The 16,336-nt window shown below is 40.4% G+C and overlaps 1 pseudogene; it reads left to right on the top strand.

The window, feature by feature from the left end:
* Positions 1-12,149: 12,149 nt before the first annotated feature.
* On the top strand, positions 12,150-13,321 carry LOC121441601 (annotated as a pseudogene).
* Positions 13,322-16,336: the final 3,015 nt, after the last annotated feature.

The following is a 16,336-nucleotide window of genomic DNA, read 5'->3' as shown; positions in this document are numbered from 1 at the left end:
TACAAAAGAACATCCCACATCCACAAAATCTATGTTGATGTAAACTATTTGAGACTAGTAGTTGTTCAAAAGTACACTCAAAAATCTACTCTTTTGGCCGGGCGGTGGTGGCGCACGCCTTTAATCCCAGCACTCGGGAGGCAGAGGCAGGCGGATCTCTGTGAGTTCGAGACCAGCCTGGTCTACAAGAGCTAGTTCCAGGACAGGCTCCAAAACCACAGAGAAACCCTGTCTCAAACAAACAAACAAACAAACAAAAAATCTACTCTTTTATCCCATCATTTCTATGCTCGATTTTCTTGTTTTTTCTTACATAAGGAGATCCCTGAATCTTCTTTCATGTTTTTGAGCTTATTCCCTGTCCATGATGGGTAAAAATTTGGCACCAATCCCCCTAAATGATGACAAACATCCATAAACAATCAAATGACCAAAACCATCCCATTCCACACTTTGGGAATGTGGTTATTGTGTTCTTTATACTGTGTAGCCCAAATTGTAATTGGGTATTAATAATAAAAACCTAGAGTCAGGTATTAGGCAACGAAAGCTGAGAGATTAGAGAAGCAATGTAGCTAACCACTAAAGAGACCTTATGCCTATATGAAATCCTCAGACTGAAGGTGTAATCCTCAGACTGCATGCTTACACTGCATCTTTAGACTGCCTCTGAGTTCCTTCTCCTGCCTTTTTAAATACATTTTTATTGATTTTCTTGAGCTATTCACTTTTCTCTGCTCCCATCCTTTCCTTTCTCCTCCCCTTCAGCCCTTTCCCATGGTATCCATGCTCCCAATTTACTAAGGATATCTTGCCTTTTTTCTTATTATCATGTAGATTAGATCCATGTATGTCTCTCTTAGAGTCCTCATTGTTATCTAGGTTCTCTGGAATTGTGAGTTATAGGCTGGTCTTCTTTGATTTATGCCTAAAACCCACTTAGTAGTGAATATATATGATATTTGGCTTTCTGGGTCTGGTTACCTCATTCAATATGATATTTTCTAGATCTATCCATTTGCCTGCATCAAATGCACAAATAATCCAATAAAAAATGAAGTACAAATCTAAAAGAAAGAAATCTCAAAAGAAGAATCTATAATGGCTGAAAGACACTTAAGGAAATGCTCAACATTCTTAGCTATCAGAGAATGCAAATCAAAACAACTCTGAGATTTCATCTTACACCTCTAATGGCAAAGGACAAAAACGCTGAAGACAACTTATGCTTGAGAGGATGTGGGGTAAAGGCCACACTCTTGCATTGCTGGTGGGGTTGCAAACTTGTGTAACCCCTTTGGATATTAGTATGGCAATTTCTCAGAAAATTAGGAAACAACCTTCCTCAAGATCTAGTAATATCACTTTTGGGTATATACCCAAAGGATGATCAATTGTACAACAAGGACATGGGCTCAACTATGTTCATAGCAGCATTTGTTGTCATAGCAAGACCTGGAAACAACCTAAATTCCCCTTGACTGAAGAATGGATAAGGACATTGTGGTATATTTACACAATTTAGTACTACACAGCACAAAAAAAAAATGACATCTTCTCCCGCCTTATATTCCACTCTCTGCCCTGACATATCTCTGTCTTTCCCCACCTCCCTAGTGCTGAGATTAAAGGCATGGGAATCCCAAATACTAGCATTAATGGTGGGAACCACCACTGCCTGGCCTTTATTGGGCTTATCTCTGCATTATGAGCTTCAGGCAAGCTTTTATTTTTGTTAAAACACCAACAAAATATCCCTACAAAACTATTTCTTGTTGACTGAGGGCAATAGTATTTGTGGGAAACACTGAGAAAATTAGGATAATGGTCTAGTCCTGGGACAGGTAGCTGTAATAATTGTTGTCCAGTCTCAGTACAAGGAGAAAGCATAAGACTATTCGGTAGTCCTGGCTAGAATAGTCTGTGAGGTTGGACCAGCTCAACTAGCAGTCTTGAATCTGTTCTGGATGCAGAAATCTTTTGAAATTTCAACAGAGGCATTCAGAGAGGCTGGATTACATGGGTCACCTATTTTTATTGCTGACTGGTCCCCTTGCTCTAAACACATAAAAACTTGCAAAGGTAACATATATATCTACAGCAATACATGCAGTATGGATAAAACAGCTGAAATTGAATTTTTGTTCTATGTTTGAGTACATAAAATGCATATGTCAAATTTGTAAGTCTTTTGTATTACAATATACAAACTGTAATAAAGTCATAAGGACTCTGTAACCAACAAGATTTATAATGTCTCATCTTAGCTCCAAATTGTTCCTGCACAGAAAGATCAGCTTACACATCACCTGTCCTGTAGTCTTTCTTGGCTTCTTCCCCCATGTCTGTAGCCAATATACTCAGGAGGTATTCTTCAGTCAAGTCTGATTTCTTTAAACTGGAAAGAATTCACAGCCTTTTGTTTTCCATGAAAATAAAAGTATAACCTATTCCCCAATGTAACACATTTTTTACTTCCATTTGAAGGTTAAGATAATTTAAAAGTATATACATTGGTTTAATTCAGCAGTTTCTTCCAAAATTCAATATCTCTCAGTAGCTGTTGATTGTTTGATTAGCATTAGCATTCAAAAATTTCAAAATTACCAAATTACCATATAAGGTCAAAACTTTCTGTGTTTTAATATTTCTCATCCTTATGTGGATTTTTAGTTATTTTAAAAATTATTTTACTTCTCTCTTTAGAGACTTTACTATTTTAAAACTATTGTTTTAATGGTAGTTTATATTCTTTATTATTTTTTTTTTGCTTTAGCTTATGGATACCCCGTAAACCATTAAGAGGTATTTTTCTCTCTGAACTTGCTTGACTGACTATCTTCAACCTTTACTATGTGTATGAACAAAGCCTTAAACCATAGCACATTTTATCTCAAGGTGTGCTGGTGGCTCAAGTCTGCAGAATGTAGCTGGGAGACAGTTCCCAGTTCCACAGATACATGAGAGACTGCTGAACTAGGAAGCCACATTTTGCTATGTTTTGTTATTTTTATTATTTATTTATATATTAAATTTTATTTTTTATTTTTTTTATTAAAAATTTCCACCTCCTCCATGCCTCCCTTTTTCCTCCCCATCCCCCCATTCCTCACCCCCCACTCTCCCCCCCCTCCCTCTTCAGTCTGAAGAGCAGTCAGGGTTCCCGGCCCTATGGGAAGTCCAAGGTCCTCCCCCCTCCATCCAGGTCTAGGAAGGTGAGCATCCAAACAAGCTATGCTCCCACAAAGCCAGTACATGCAGTAGGATCAAAACCCAGTGCCATTGTCCTTAGGTTCTCAGCAGCCCTCATTGTCCACCATGTTCAGAGAGTCTGCTTTTATCCCATGGATTTTTAGTCCCAGTCCAGCTGGCCTTGGTGAGTTCCCCTTAGATCAGCCCCACTGTCTCAGTGGGTGGGGGCACCCCTTGCGGTGCTGACTACCTTGTTCATGTTCTCCCTCCTTCTGCACCTCATTTGGACCTTGGAAGCTCAGTCCAGTGCTCCAATGACGGTCTCTGTCTCTATTTCCAGCCATCGCCAGATGAAGGTTCTATGGTGATATGCAAGATATTCTTTAGTATGGCTATAGGATCAAGCCATTTCAGACTCTCTCTCCTCAGCTGCCCAAGGACCTAGTTGGGAACATCTCTCTGGACCCCTGGAAACACCTCTAGAGTCAAGACTCTTGCCAACCCTAAAATGGCTCCCTAAATTAAGATGTATACTTCCCTGCTCCTTCCTTTATCACAACCATCCCATTCACCCAAGCTCTCCCCATCCTCCCCTTCTCACTTTTCTCTCCCCATCTTCCCTTTCCCTCACCTCACCCCTGATGTGGGAGTGTCATATAACAATCTGTTGATTTCATTGGTTAAGCAATAAAGAAACTGCTTGGCCCTGATAGGTTAAAACAGAGGTGGGAGGAGTAAACAGAACAGAATGCTGGGAGGAAGAGGAAATGAGCTCAGAGAGATGCCATGCTCCCCTCTCCTGGGCAGACACATGCGATGAAGCAAGCCACCAGGTCAGACATGCTGAATCTTACCCGGTAAGACCGATGCTACATGGTTGATTAGAGATGGGTTGGTTGGGATATCAGAATTAGCCAGTAAGGCCTAGAGTTAATGGGCCAAGCAGTGTTTAAATGAATACAGTTTGTGTGTTGTTATTTCGGGCATAAGCTAGCTAGGCGGCCGGGGTGCTGGGGACACAGCCCCACCGCTCTTATTACAACAGAATGGCGCCCAGACGTGTGGACAACTGTATCCACTGAAAGCCTGAGAAAGCTTGAGAAAGAGCAGAGCATGTTTTCTTGGTAGCAGCGATTTCTTAGGTCTGCTCTGCTTGCTTGAAGCAAGCAAGTGCTCTCATCTAAGAGAGGCTTCCTGACTCAGCTTCAGCTGCAAAGCCCTGCAGATCTTAAGAGGTCCTGCCACGAAACTTTTAAATGGTTTTGACAAAAAGCTGGAACGCATGCTTCTCGGTTTTCAGCCGTAGCAGGAAAAAAGCTGTGCTGTTTTAAAATGTTGGCTTTCTGGGCTGTCCTGGCAGGGCAAACTCTGACTCTTTTATGCAGGCGGTTCCTGTGGTTTGCAAGCACAGGCTGCTGAAGCTTGCATGGCTGCAGGGACCTTAAAATGCCATAGAGTAGTGGCAGTAAACATGGCTACAGCCAGTACCTCAGCCATGAGACTGGAAAGCTAAGGAATGGGCTGGATCTAGCTGCCAAAACCATGGCTTTAATCCCACCCATATTGCTCAGTAATTTAAAGGCTCGTGTGGTCAGAAAAAGAGAGATCTACAGTAAAGAAAGATTCAAAGTCAAAGAAAATTTTTAAATGATTTACAGTGTATTAAAATATATGCAGACTAAAAGTTGAAGTTCTTAAAGTAAAAAAAAAAGGAAGAGAGTTGTTGGGTGTGGTAGTACACACCTTTCATCCCAACACTTGGGAGGCAGAGGGAGATTGACCTCTGTGACTTCAAGGTGTGGTAGCACACACCTTTAATCCCAATGCCTGGGAGACGGAGACAGGCAGATCTCTGAGAGTTCAAGCACAGCCTGGTCTACAGAGTTATTCCAGGTCAAAGATACAGAGAACCTGTCTCAAAAAGCAAAAAAAAATAAAAGTAAAAATAAACAAAATAGAGGTTTAAAATAAAGCCGTACAAAGATGGAAAATAAACAGAGAATTTTGATACTGTATGCTATTGTGCTCTGTTTGAATTGTTTGAATGCTGAGGAAAGAGCAACAGCTGTTAAACGATATTTATTTATAAATGCTGCTGAACTAATCCAACATAGATATTTTGAAAATGCCTTGACTTTGAAATTTGGATCTAAGGACATGATGCTTTGGAAAGGAGTTTCTTATTTTGTTTTCACAGAGGATGAGACCCTGTTCATTTCTTCTAATACGATATGGTATGATGGACCTCACCCTCCTGAAGGGTGAAGATGCTGTGAACATCTTCAGAAAATTGCTTCGCTCAACTGCCAACTGAGATGAAACTGGCACACAGGTTATACCATGAAAGACCTAATTAACGATGCCCCCACTCAGCAGGAAGCAGTTTGGAGAGAAAAAATGGCGCCCATGTTCCCAAATATGGTTTATAAACGTTCTTTAACATTTAAAGGGGGGATATGATATAGATATGAATAATTTGTATTAGTATAGATTTTGCTTTATTGATAGAGATTTAAGGTCAATTTTGCTATATGTATATGCATATTTCTGCTACTGATTAAGATATTGTGATTGTGTAGTTCATTAAAAAATGTAATGTATAATTAAAAAAATATAGGTTAATGGATAATCACTAGTAATAGTCAAGCTTGTAGTCATGTTAGTTATATTTTCTAGATATATAGAGATACATTTCAATTAGATAGACATTCTTCATATCTTTCAAAGACTGCAGAATATGGCATTTAATGTTTTAATAACTTAGGACTTTTCATGACAATGAGACACTCTGCTCCTGGCAGCACCAATCTACTTCAAGAAGAAGATGGGCATCGAAGAGGATCCTTATGGAGTTTGATAGCCATTTGGGCAAGAAACTGTTCTTGCCTGGACTATTGCATAACCTGGACACAGAGAACCCGCAGAGAGAAGACTGCTAAACTTGCCTAAAGGTGGGATGTTCTTTCGGGGTTCCTGATTCATGAAAGAGTCTGCAAGACCTTCTTCAGGACAGGCAGATTGTGACAGCCTTTGAAATTTCCTGCTTTGTGGAAATGTCTGTTGGAAACTATTGGCCTGAAGGCCGAAGATGGATGCCCATATGGTACAGAGGAACTTTGGATGACTGTCCAGGCAGCGAGATGTCTCTGTCATTTCTAGAGTTTTGGATTTCTTGTTTTCTTAGGTAATATTATATCCTTCTAGAGTCTTTGATGGAGTTAAAGAATATATAGATATAGTTTTCCTTAGTTATGGTAAAAGATAAAATAGATATAAATATTGTAACTGTAATTCTTGCTTGATAACTGTTTTGTTATATGTAATTTTACTATGTTAAAGTTAAAGCCTTCCTTTTTTTGTTTAAACAAAAAAGGGGAAGTGATGTGGGAGCGTCATATATCAATCTTTTGATTTCATTGGTTAAGCAATAAAGAAACTGCTTGGCCCTGATAGGTTAAAACATAGGTGGGAGGAGTAAACAGAATAGAATGCTGGGAGGAAGAGGAAATGAGCTCAGAGAGATGCCATGCTCCCCTCTCCTGGACAGACACACGTGATGAAGTAAGCTGCCAGGTCAAATGTGCTGAATCTTTCCCAGGAAGACCGGTGCTACATGGTTGATTAGAAATGGGTTTATCAGGATATCAGAATTAGCCAGTAAGGCCTAGAGTAAATGGGCCAAGCAGTGTTTAAATGAATACAGTTTGTGTGTTGTTATATCGGGCATAAGCTAGCAGGCGGCCGGGGTGCTGGGGAAGCAGCCCCGCGGCTCCTACTAAAACACACCCCTCCAGTTCCCAATTTTTGCCCAGCAATCTTGTCTACTTACAATATCCAGGAGGACAACAATATGTTTTTCTTTCGGTTCACTTTCTTATTTAGCTTCTCTAGGATCACACATTAGAAGCACAAAGTCTGTTATTTATGGCTAAAAACCAAATATGAGTGAGTACATCCCATTCCTCTTTTTGAATCTGGCTTACCTCACTCAGGATAGTGTTTTCTATTTCCGTGCATTTCCATGCAAAATTCAAGAAGTCCTTGTTTTTTACTGCTGAGTAGTACTCTAATATGTATATATTCCATACTTTCTTCATCCATTCTTCCATTGAAGGGCATCTAGGTTGTTTCCAGGTTCTGGCTATTACAAACAATGCTGCTATGAACATAGTCGAGCATATACTTTTGTTGTATGATAGGGCATCTCTTTGGTATATTCCCAAGAGTGGTATTGCTGGATCCAGGGGTAGGTTGATCCCGAATTTCCTGAGAAACCGCCACACTGCTTTCCAAAGTGGTTGCACAAGTTTGCATTCCCACCAGCAATGGATGAGTGTACCCCTTTCTCCACAACCTCTCCAGCAAAGGCTATCATTGGTGTTTTTGATTTTAGCCATTCGACAGGTGTAAGATGGTATCTTAAAGTTGTCTTGATTTGCATTTCCCTGATCGCTAAGGAAGTTGAGCATGACCTTAAGTGTCTTTTGGCCATTTGAACTTCTTCTGTTGAGAATTCTCTATTCAGCTCCTTGCTCCATTTTATAATTGGGTTGATTAGTTTTTTACAGTCTAGTTTCTTGAGTTCTTTATATATTTTGGAAATCAGACCTTTGTCAGTTGCGGGGTTGGTGAAGATCTTCTCCCAGTCAGTGGGTTGCCTTTTTGTCTTAGTGACAGTGTCCTTTGCTTTACCATATATGAGAAATACAGCTCTTTTTTCACTTGTATGAGAAAAATATTGTTTCAGGGTACTTTCTACATACCTTCCATCTTCTTTCTGAACAACAAAAAAGTAGTGGCGAAAAACGAGATTTGGATTAATGTACATCACTAACTTAGTCCATACCAAAACCAGGTCAACACAATAATTGCTATTAACTTGCCAAGCAAAGCATATTTATCAGTTTTTAGGCTGGAACCAAAGAGGGAATGTTCATGCTGCCACTGGTCATGGCACTAATCACGTAGCTAAAATCATGACACCTGCAGGCCAATAAAAATTATTACAGCTACAACAATTTACTAAAATTTCTTAAGGCATGTAAGTGAATTAATAAATTTGAAACCTATATAATTATAGACAATATAACCAGTAAGGAATTTAATAACCATTTTGCTTATGCTATGGATGGTATTCTGCAAGGTGTCTGTGATTTTTTTATACATTTATTAATTTTATTTGGGATTTAGCTTTGTTTTTCTTATTATATTCTTAATAAAAAAGTTTGATAACAGAGCCAAGAATGAATAAATTTTAGAGATTATACAGTCTTTACAAATTAATAATGATGAGCAAGCTGAAAAAATAATATTATGAAAATGATAACATTAATTTTAGAGACAAATTTCAATCAATGGCAAATGGTGAAAGGAAATTATCTGAAAGAATTCTTACTGTTGAATTTAATAACCAAAATCTGTTAAAAAATTGCAATAGATTAACAAATAGGGTATCTCTCCAGGAAGGCAATCTGCACGCCATCCAAATAATGTCCAAGGATGAGATGTTATCTTTACTGGAAAAAAAAATCATACCTTGGAATCATATGTGGAGAAGAAGGACCAGAAGCTAAGTTACTCAAGGAAGGCACTAAAACTATACACAGGAAAAGAAATTCAGACTTCACAAACAGCAGTGGTAAAAACATTTGAAATGATGGAGAAAGTTATCATTACTGATGAGCAGGGAGAGAAGGTACAAGGACAGTACATAACAATATATGTCAGAGTCAGGGATGACTTATCCAGCAGTCTACCTAGGTATCCTGCAGTCTCCCCTAACAAGCCATCCAGTACTAAATGCACAAAAGGTTTCAAAGGATGTAAATGGCAACCTATAAGTATGAATGTTCTACAGGAAATTAAGCAAGCAATAGTATCCTATGCCTTGCATTCTTCATTTGTTAGGGAAATGGTAAAAAAGGTGGATTTCAAGCAAAAAGGCTATCCCACAAAATTGGCTCCAATTAGTCTCAGAAGTTCTTGAAGACAGACCCAAGCTATAAAGGAAATGCTATTGGCAAAAAAAGGCAAAAAATTCAGAACAATAGGGAAAAACAAAAGAATTTGAAGCTTTCCAAAGCAAATTCTTGGCGAGGGCTATTACAAGGATCCACAGGATTGGAATATATGTGATGAAAACAGTTTGTCCCTAGGTCACACAACAGCCTTAAATGTTTGGGACAGGATTCAAGAACTAAGAAAAATAATTGAATAATATACCAGGATTAAAAGGGGACTGAGAGACCCTTTTAGTGACTTTTGAGAAAGGTTACATAAGGCTGTACAAATAGGAGTAACAGATTCAGAAGCTAGATAACTACTTATTAAATCTTTGGCATTTGAAGATGCCAACTAATAAGGCAAAAATGTACTTGGACCTTTAATGATCAGATCAGCATCAGAAGATAAATGGATCCTACATACAATGAATGTTGAAACATTTGACTATGATACTAAGGTTTGGATAGGAAAACCAATTTCCAAAGGCATGAGGAGACACCGAAATGCTAAGTATTTTAATTGTAGTAAAATAAGATATCTGAGAAGCAATTGTAGGCAAGGAAATCCTAGAAATAATGTCTCCCCTAGAGATGGCAAAATTAGAAGGTCTCAATCTCCTGGATTATGTAGATGAGGTGGCAAAAGCCCACATTGGATCAATGGATGTAGATTGAGAAAGACGGACAAAACAATCTTGTACCATTGGGAAACTCCTTGGGGGGGGGGGCTCTTGCAGGCCTCCATGTCAAACATGTTTGAGTCTTTCCCAGTCATTGTAGAGAAAATATCCCACCAAGAAAATTAAAAATCTAGTGGCTGCTGTAAACAACCATACTGTTCTGGATGATAGACTAGTCATGGAGGATGGATTAAAAAGGACTCCCTTAGGAAATAGGAAATGCATATGTTGGCAAACTTCCTCCAAGTAACAAAGACCAAATTAAAGAGATCTTATACATAGCATTGCAATTGAGGGATTACTGAACACAGGTACAGACATGACTATTGTTACTACAGAATCTTGGCATCCAAATTGACCACTTCAAGAGACAGATGTTCAATTCCTAGGAATTGGAACCCTATATCTAGTGAAACAAAGAATGAGATGGGTTGAATGCACGGGGCCAGAAGGACAGTGAGAAAGGCTGAGGCCATATGTGTTTAATATAACAGTTAATTTATAAGGACATCACCCGTTGAAGCAATTGAATGGCCAGATTAACATAAGTGCAGTCCCCAAAACTCATGTTAATGGGAAGAATATTTTAAGTTTCTATCAGCAAAGGTCACCAGGGATTCAGGGAGTACCAGAACACAAAGCAACTAGCAAATTGGTATGCTTTAGACATACCAATGGCTCTCCCTTTAAAATGGTTACCTGAGAAACCAGGAAGGATCTTAACATGCATCCATCGTGGAGAAGAGAGCGATAACGTCTGTCTCACTGCCTTATTCCTTCTAGCATTCTGTTCTGTCTTCCCCACCTACCTATGTTCTTAACTATCAGGCCAAGCAGTTTTCTTAATTAATTAACCAATAAAAGCAACAGATAGATAGAAGATCCACCTACAACAGTGTGTGATTTCTTTCTGAGTCTCCCAACATTGGAGTCTTATAGGAGCAAAGAGTGGTGTGTTTAAATAGAGTTCTCTTACCTTGTCTACCATTTATGAAACTGCTGATCCTGGACTAGCCAAGGGTCAGACCTTCAACATGTCCATTTTCTTTGGGAGCGTCTCTTCTTTGTATAACAACAGAATCTACTACACACACTCTGCTTTCCAAGCCTTAGGGCTATGCAGGTGCTCCCATGTGCCACCTTCTCCAGAGTTTATGTTTCGGGCTGGGCCTACTTACCAAGTTGATGAGAGGCCACTGAAAACTTTGAAGAGTGGGGAAGGGGAGCAAAGAGAGGACTGAGATCTGAGCAGGAGGCTCAGGCTCTGTGTTTTCATGAGTCACCCCTCAGTGAACACTCAGTGGGAGGAAGGAGGCTATGGAAAACAAGCGTTCCAATGGGTCTGAGTTTCTGTTTTCCATCCTGCCGGTAGTGAAATGCATGACAGAAAGGTACCTTTAGATGTCAAACTTCCTGCCGACCTCGGGTGACAGTAACAGTTCCTTACACTTACATGGAGGGCTGGTCTAGAAACCACCAATCCCCTTAGCTCCCTAATCGGATGCCAACCTGAAAGGATCAGCATGTCCATATCTGTTTTCCCCTTCTCTGTAATAGTGCCTATAGCTATCTCCCACTCGAGGGCTATAGCAGGGTGTCTTCAAGCTCCCTGACTTAATCCTTGTTCTCATGACACCAGAGTAGCAAATGTCAACCCCTTGGTTCCTTCTCATGATGGCACCTAGCCACTGTGATTGGGGAAGGGCACAATGAACATCCTGTGTGATGCCAACGTATCATGAAGCAGTCACTATCTCACTAAATTTCCCAGCGTGATGCCAGCCTTGCAAGAAGAGTGGGTTTGTCCTATGAGTAGGTCTACCAGTCACTCTTCCCCAAGCCCACCTGGTACGCTTTGGCTGAATCATCTGCTTTCTAAATAGGACTTCTTGAGTCCTCTGGAGTAGCTGAGAAAGGGGACCTGAAATACATTCAATAGATAATTTGGGGTGACTTTAAGAAAAGTCATCTTGAGTGTATTTCTGTCACTGCTAGGTAACAATGGGGAAGATAATGGTTGCTGGAGCTACGTCTCAGAATGTGCAGGCGCTGGGCTAGAGGCAGGTCTCTCCCAGGCATTCTGAGGCGGGCTAGAGTGCAGGAGGCAGGCAGGCGGCAGAGCTCAGGCAGCCTCTCGGGCAGCGGAGGCGGCAGAGCCCAGCCAGTCCCCTCCAGGCCGGACCACCGAAGCCTAGTGAAGAAACCTGAAGGTCCAGTTGATTGGATTTCAGTACTATGTCATAACAGACAGATAATCGTCCACTTGATCATCGAGATGGAAAACTCAGATTCTAGCGATCAAGGAAATGACCAATCTGCAGCACAGCGCAGAAGGCAAGGGGATCGCTTGGATCGGGAAGAAGCTTTCTATGGATTTGTCAATAATCTGAGCGGAGAAGACTCTCGACTTCTGAGAGACAACCATTTGCTAGGCACCCCAGGTCAAAGTACTGGGGAGGAGCTGTATAGAAGACTTCAGCAAATTAAACAGTGGCCGGTGCTGCCATCTCTGCCTCCGTCGCCGCCGCCGAGCTCAGAAGAAAACGGAGACTCTTCAGATGACAAGTCCAATGGTGACTCCATAATAGATTGCCTTAGCTCTGTCAGACAGACTGGCAATACAACAAGAAGTGGTCAGAGAGGTCGGTGAGGGCAGTGAGCCACACTAATCCAAACAGTCGTGATTTCAGATTCAGTTTAGAGACCAAAGTTAACCGTAATAATGGAAGCCAAACTTCAGAGAATGAAAATGAACCATCTGCTACAGGTCTTAGTTTAGAAAACATGGATCGCAGTATCCTCAGTCAAATGGAAAATACAGCATCTGAGACATCATCTGCCAGAACACCTAGGTCAGAACACAGTTCTGCTGAAGCATTAACAGATGTGCCATCCACCAGAGGTCGGAGGAGGGCAAGAAGCCCGAAACCAGAACACCAGCGAAGAACCAGAGCCAGAGCTGAAAGAAGTAGTTCTTCTCTGCCCCCAGCAAATGAAATTCCACGAAGATCTCATCATAGCATCTCATCTCAGACTTTTGAGCTGCCTTTGGTAAACGAGATCGAGGGAAGTTCTAGAGCCCCTCACCAGATAACTAGCCCTGAGTTGCTAGGTAGAGGTCGTTTTGTGGCTTCTGGGTCAAGAAATTCTGCTGCTCAAGGGACAAGCTCTTCAGACACAGATGCCAATGGTGAAGCGGCAGGATCTGGTCAAAGACCTCCAACCAGAGACCTTCAAGTCAGAAGAGTTCTGCTGGCAGAAGACCGGCAGAGAGATAGCGCAGCTAGCAGAACTCTGTCGAGGTCTCAGATCCCAAACAACATGGTCACTTATGAAAGTGAACCTGGAGGTTTTCTAGGCACTTCTACACATTCTGAACGTGCAGCTGGGACAACCTCTATGAGTACTCACAGCTTTTCTACTCTTTCAATCTTCAATACTGGATGAAGGGAAAGTACATCTCCTCCAATTCAACCCAGGTTCAGGCAGAGAACAACACCTTTTGGTGAGCTTGCATGGAGTGGTAAAAACTCTGCTTCCATCCCCAGCTACAACCCTGGCCCCATTTCCATTGATGAATATTCAGAAAGTATCTCACAGATGTTTCAAGGAGGTGTTGAAGCAACCCAACTTTACCCCTTTAATGACAACCACCTAATGAGAAGACCCACCAATGTCCAGATTAATAACTTGGCAACGAGAAGTTTTGGTGAAAACGATGCATTGAAGACATGCACTGTTTGCATGACTCAATATACAGAAGGCGACAGAATTTGTGAGCTACCTTGCTCCCATGAGTACCATGCCCCCTGCATCGAACGCTGGTTTTGGGAGCATAACACCTGTCCCGTTTGTAGCACTGTTGTCTTAACTTCCTGGAGCAGACGAAGGGTTATATAATGAGGACAGAACTCTCGAAGCTGTGTTGCTAAAATAGTGACCGGCAAATGGAAATCGCTTCCTTTATCTCCATGTTTTGCATGGCGCTTTAATATAAAGTCACATCCTGAATCGAGTCATTGCTTTCTGAGGGAATCGTGTCTTTTTTCTAGTTTCTCTTTCAGGATAGAAAGAATATTTCAGACGCTACATGCATGTGGACACTTTTGAATAGCACTCCTATCTCTTGAGATCTGTAGGATGAATACAAGTATTTTTAGTGGGAGTTGCTTTTTTATTTCACCAAGTCCATGACTATTACATATTACTAGTGTTGCAGACATTAAAGATAAGGTTGTTCGTATAGGTGTCAGGTGTCCAAAGTATTCTCTCTCAACCTTTGTAACAGGCAGAGAGCGCACGTGTGAGGGTGTCTGCTTTTCCCCTTCAGTACAGTTCACTATGTTTATGATCAATAACAGTGTTGTCATTGAGTTACCTAGTATATGGTTCTTTTCAGAAAACTGTTTTGAAATGTACATTGCTGTATCATGCTTAACTTGGCAAGGTCTGAGGAAAGAGTATCTCAAAGTCCCAGTTTAAGCAAATATAAACATCTGTGACCTCAAAAAAAAAAAAAACCAGAAAACTTACCTTGATACTTAGATCCATTAAATAACGTAAGATCATTGGTTTCAGTAACTGAAGCTAAATAAGCTGTTTCCAGCAATGCCTGTATAGCAATGTTGAGAAAAACCAGAATTTATATTAAGGATTCCAGGAGGCCAAGCTGTTTCTGGCTCATGAATACATCATGGAAAAACATTGTTCCTCTTTTCAGACCAAACTTTCTAGTTACTCAGGAAGATTAATAAGACATAAGTGGTAGACATTGAAGAGTGTCACAAAGAAAGCAGACATTAAAGAATCAGTGAAGTTGAGAATATAAAAGGGATTGTCGGATGATTTCAACCCAAGTGAGGATCTTGCCATGAGAGTGTAAATTGGAGAGGAGGTGAGTGGGACAAATTGAGTTTGTTTGAGTCTTATAATTGTGTGTGTAGGAGTTTCTCAGAGTGTTTGATCTCCAAGGGCACCTGGATCACCAATGTAGTTATGGGAACCAATTGATAGTGATTATTAAGTGTAGTCATGAGTTTCCAAGATTTAAATGGGTTAAAATGCTTTCTATTATACAATGCACCTTGAAACCAAGGGTCCCTTCTATCTTCCCATTGGTCTTGGTTATACATTTGGAGTGTGTTGACAATAGTGGTTTGGAGAAGTCAGAATTCCAATGACTGTCTGGTGTCATCTGCCCACTGTGTGATGCCAGTACTTGGCCAATAGATTTTGGAAATGCAATTGGGACATCTTTTGTAATTGGGAAGATCTCATAATTTTGGGAAGATTAAGCAGGTGGAGGGTCATTCATTGTGTTTCGATGAAATAGAGCAGGACTGAATAAGAATTGTTACAGGAATACTGCACCCAGTTTTGAGACAGGAAGCTTTACAGATAACACAGGTAGAATCCTTTTTTGGCTTCTAAGATTTCCATGGCCTGAATTTCTAGACATAATCTGACATATTAAGGTTGAAGAGAAGCATGAGAAGACATAATATTCATCTTGTTCAAAGATAGAGGCAATGGGGATTTAAAAATAATTAAGGGCACAAGGACCATAGGGATGAGAAAGTAAAGGAGGGTCTTAGAGAGTGTTAGTGAATGAGGAAGGCGAGGGGGATTGAAAAGGTTTTGAATGAGACAGATGTACCCAATTTGAGATTTTCCAGAGTCTAACTTCAGTCAGTCATAAATACCATAGTATAGGTTACTTGCCATTTGAGTTGCATAGGCAGAAGTGGTTTCTTAAGGCTTGCAAGGAGAATCTTTTCTGTCTACACAGAAAAAAAAATGCAGGATTTGTGAATGACCTGAGAAGTAAGCTGTTAGTATGTGTTCATATGAACCATTGGATTTCCTGCAGGAGGGGGGAGTTAATTAGAGATGGAATGGGTAAGGGATATAGTCCCAGAAAAAGAAGGGGTCTCCCAAACATAAATTCAAATGGAGAATGATTGATGGGTTTTAGCTAGAGAGATAAATTTAATACAATTGAAAAGAAGGTTCACAGTAAATTTGTTAAGTATTTTTTAGGGTTCTACAGGTGTGTTATACCTTATGAGAAAACATTAAAATTATGGATATGGGATGGGAAAATACCAGGGCATTTACAAAGTTTAGCTCAGGCCCTGGGTAATCTGAGAGGTGAATTCTGGACTCTATGGAAGTAAGCAGTTCAAAGAAAGACACTATGTAATAGAGTAGAAGAATAATTACTGTGAATAAGTCAATCCAGCAAGAGTATTTGTCAATTCAGACTAAAAAATATTAATAACATTTTATAATGGGCAATTGCCCTAAGTCATTTTGCCAATCACAGCCAGGAAACAGTCACTGGGTATGGTGAGTTGGAAACAGGGGATTATATATTGGAGGTCTATTTAGCACCCTCTATACATTGTAGTTTTAGGATATATTATGTACAAAGGTCCTATCTACTGTAATGAGAGTCAGGTG

The sequence above is a fragment of the Microtus oregoni genome, unplaced genomic scaffold (assembly GCF_018167655.1).
Source record: "Microtus oregoni isolate MIOR12 unplaced genomic scaffold, Mior012 000079F_ref0000094, whole genome shotgun sequence".
In the NCBI taxonomy this organism is placed as follows: Eukaryota; Metazoa; Chordata; class Mammalia; order Rodentia; family Cricetidae; genus Microtus; species Microtus oregoni.
Note: the sequence above shows the minus strand (reverse complement) of the source record. Positions and strands in the feature narration are given on the sequence as shown.